The sequence below is a fragment of the Capricornis sumatraensis genome, chromosome 11 (assembly GCF_032405125.1).
Source record: "Capricornis sumatraensis isolate serow.1 chromosome 11, serow.2, whole genome shotgun sequence".
In the NCBI taxonomy this organism is placed as follows: Eukaryota; Metazoa; Chordata; class Mammalia; order Artiodactyla; family Bovidae; genus Capricornis; species Capricornis sumatraensis.
In genome coordinates, this window is record NC_091079.1 from 67,097,083 (window position 1) to 67,101,603 (window position 4,521).

The following is a 4,521-nucleotide window of genomic DNA, read 5'->3' on the forward strand; positions in this document are numbered from 1 at the left end:
TGACAGTATATCTTAGTAGTGTGCTCAGTAGATATTCTGCTAACATTTTACAGATACTATTTTATTTATTCCTCATGATATTCCTGGATGGTATTTTTTCTCTTATTACATAGAGTGAAAAACTCAGGCTCTATCCCCATCCGAGTGGTTGAGTAAGAGGTCCAAGGTCACAGCTGGTAAGAGGCAATGCTGGGGTTTGAATCCAGGAGATATTTCATTTTGAAGTTGGACCTTCTAACCACATTGCTTATTGCCTCCCTAAAGTGGAACTCTGTTATCTATAGCTGCTATACCGACTCTACAGTTGGAACAATGGAGTGTGTGTATGTGTGTGTTTGTAGGGTTGGGAATTGGAGGGGAGTCTACTGAAATAGCCCCTGAGAGTCCAGCTTGCTGAATGCGCTTAAAACAAAACAATTTCACCAGCAAAACCTCAGGCTCCTATTGAATATTCTGTGTTCCCAAACTCCCCCTTCATGGAACTCTTTGGCTTTCCCAATACAACTCAGGGAAGATTTGACATTGTCAAGGATGACATCAAAAAATAAAGGAACAGCAAACAATAAACATTGCACAACTATGCTAATTCTTGCCCCAAAGGGAAGACAACAGGAAAAACCTAGAGTTTGCCAAATGGAAAAACAACAGAACTGGTAGAGACAGAAATGTTAATTCAGACTTCAAGATGATAAAAGACTTGTTATAAACAATGGGAATTGGAAAAAAGAAAGTTGCACTCAGCCAAATCCCTCAGATATGTGTAAGCAGCTAACTCCCACTGAGATAGATGGATGCATCAGTTTCTTCATCTTAATGAAGACTGTTTGACTTTGCATGTTCACCGCGCACTCTGTATTAAAGTCTTTTTCTGGTTGGTACTGATGAAGCAACTCATAAAAATGTCAAGTGCTTACACTGCAAGCAGGGCAAGAAGGGGCTCACAATGGAAAGCACATGGCTCAGTTGTCTTGGGTTCAATACATCCTCTCTTAGCTCCTCATGGGAGGGAGGGAAGCATATGGAGAATGGCTGACCCTATTTTTGGATTCCTGCTGGGCCATTATTATTACATGTTTGTTCAATATTGTTATCCTAGGAGCAATCTTCCCTAAATTGCTACCTTCTACATCTGATATTATTTAGAACAATATCCAATTAGCCACATTTCTGCATGAAGAACTTTTCTTCAAAGCAAACATGATAAACTTTGGTAGCATGGTACCCCTACAAATAATGCTTGATTGAGGCTGCTTAATTTAGTAATTTATTTATCAGCTTAAAATGATCGCAGTCATCTTTGCATATGTCAACATCCATTTGTTTTGTGAATATATTGGGGTCAAAATCAGCTTCTCATTCATAGGAATACTTATCTGTACCCACAGATGCATCTGAGTGTGCATTTGATATTGCCTCATGCTAATCCATAAAGAAAAATATTTCTCCTATTAAATTGCTTTTATATTTTTACTGGGAGATATGTGAATTAGTATTGTTCTGATGTAATTAGGTTTGTTTATTTTTGTCTCTCCAACCAGATTTTAAACTCTTAAGCATAGAAAACAAAATTTCTATTTCTTTTATAACCTTGTCTCTTTTCCCTATCCCAGTCATCAGTAAATGCTTTTCAGATTTTGCACCCTACAGAAATAGGTGCTAAATAAATGTTCAATAAATAACTTGATAGATTTGTATATTCAGAAAGCAAGAAAATAGCCTTAGAGGCATAGTCTAGTTCCAAGTAGGTTGAGTCTTAGAAACCAAAGGAAATCCAAAAAAGGGGATATATATTTAAATGTATATGTATAGCTGATTCACTTTGCTGTATAGTAGAGACTAACATGACATTGAAAGGCAACTATACGCCAACAAAAATTTTAAACAATGAAAAGCAGTTTTGAACTGTTGAAGGGTATTGATTGCCAAGCATGGTTCCTCTGGTATTCCCCATTCCCAGCAGAGGTGTAGGTGTCAGAAGAAGCACGCTTAGCAGCATGAATGGAGGCGATGGGACCTATATTGGTGAGTCCATAGAATAGGTGTTCTCCCAAAACTCTTTCCCCTAAGTGTCTCATGATTTTACTTCTGACATTTCAATTATGTGTTTTTCAATTAAGCCTTGCCTCCTCTGTTGACTTTTCATTACCATCTTTTCTACTGTCATGTCTTATATTAGTTTACATCTGAGGAAGGTTGTCTTTTTTGTCGTGTGCCTTGGTGAGAAAGTGTTTCCTTCCAGTCCCATCTCAGGGGTCTCCCTATGGTTTTGGCTTTCCCCTGGAATTATGAAAAGTGCACTCTGAAGCTGAAGTTGTGTATTTTAGAATGCATATGCCACACACCTTCCATTCCTTGTTAAAGCCACCCATGCCATCCCTTCTTAAAATGAGCTCTTCCCATTTTCAGTAACTTCTGGGTAGGTCCATTGGAAGATGGTAGAGAAAAAAAGCATGGGTACAGCCAGCCTTTGCTGATTGATTATTTCATACTTGTGAAACAATTTTCTGTACCAATTATGTCTTTGCAGATGACAGAAGCCATTTAGTCTAATGACCATAATAATTAATTTTCATTATGAAGCAGATTGGTTAATGATGCTGAAGCCTAGATTTCATTATGGAACTAAAACGTAAAACTTGCCCATACTCCCAGAGCATAACTTTCAAGTTTGTAAATTCAGGGAGTAAATGCAATCATTTCCTGATAAAGTCAACTGAGGCAAATGTAGGGTGAAAGTGTGAAGGGCTGTAGCAGAGGTTTTTGTTTTTGCATCAGTTGTGATTCTCAGGGGCTTCCCTGAGAGCTCAGTTGGTAAAGAATTTCAAAGTGGTTTTCCTGACCAGTGGCATCAGCATTAGTTAGAAATGCAAATTTATGGACCTCACCTAGAGCTGCTGAGCTGGAAACCCTGGAAGTGTGGGCTCCACAATCTGCACTTCTTCCAGGTGGTCCTGATGTGGCTAAAGTTTGAGACGTATTGGTTTAGAGAACAAAGGAAATGTAGCAACACCGGCTTTCTTGTGTTTTTTGAGTCTCTTGTTTAAGGTATTGGGGGTTACAGATCTTTCCATATTTGGAAGAACCTCAACCAAAAAACCTGAAAACAATATTTGATATGCTAGAGTGAATTGTCTACCATTTGGGATATTAGACAAGCCAGAATTCAGGCAGAGATTTGTGATTCGGGGCCAAGGGACTCCCCTAACCACCAAAACTTCCGTTAGCTGTACTTCAGTAGACCTATGATTCCAGTGACATTGTAGGCAATTTTTAGTATATTTATTTACTTTTTGAACAAATATAGAGCAGCACTTTGAGTCAAGACCTGTTGGAGATGCTGGGGTTTTCAGCAGTGGTCAGAAAGAGAAAATCTTTGCTAACAGCTGAGGTTGTTCTTTTGGATGTATGTCTGACTCAGTCACTTCAAGTGAAAGTCACGGTTATATAACTCCTAATGCTCTTCAGAGAGAGAAAAGGAACAAGACAGAGTTTCCTGTGTCAGCTGTTGTCCGTGGTGACATAATTTTGAAACCCGTTGATGGAGTGCTTGTTATAGTCTGTCTCCTAGCTAAGTAAATGACCCAGATTTTCTTTCTTTAAAACTCATTTTTGTTTTTGGTGTTGATCAGAGTATGTTAATACCAGTATGTGAGCCCTAAGGGACAGCAGTCTTGTCACCCTTGAATTTTCCTGGAGCAGTACTTGGTAACGGTAGATGAACAGCAAACATTTGTTCAATGAAAGAATGGAGTAATTTCTGTAAGTCATACAGCTAGCGAATAACAAATCTGGGGGTTGAATGCAGTCTGTGTGATTGCCAAGGTTTAACTACTGTGCTGCACTGTGAGTTAACCTGAATGGAATGAAGGGAAAAGATGAAAATAGCAGGTTGGACATAAGAAGGGCCTGTGTGGAAGAAGCAACTCCGCTGAAGCTGTTAATAAAGAAAGCAGAATTAACAGGTCTCCTCTCCTCACGGCTGAATGTGTCTTAGACTTTTGGGGGCTAAACAGAAAACTATAGCAATGCCAATTCACTGCCCTCTAAAAGAGCACAGTGGCAGGACTCTCATGGAATAATTAGTCAGCAATACAATAAATGAAGTGTGATGGCATCTCATTTCATTCTGTCTACTCCAGAGCTTGCCCTCTTTGGAATCGCAAACACGAAACTTGAAAATTACAAATTTCCATGTTGGGAACTGAAATTATATCAGTATGGCAATGACCCTCATGCTAGTTTTAATTGGTTTCAGTTAATCCAAATGGCCACTGTTTCTATTTACTGAAGCACACTGCTCAAATATGCGGTATTGGATGTATTTGTGGATCGGTCTCCCCCGCCCCTTCTTTCCCTCTTCTTTTTTTCCCCGACTCTCCCTCCTCCTTTCTTTCCCTTTCATTCTCTTTCATTCTCCCCTACCCTTCTTTCTCTCTTACTTTTAAAATGTATTTTTCCTTTTCCTAGTTTGTTGTTGTAACCTTGTAACATTGATGTGGATAATGTAGATGGAATTGTACT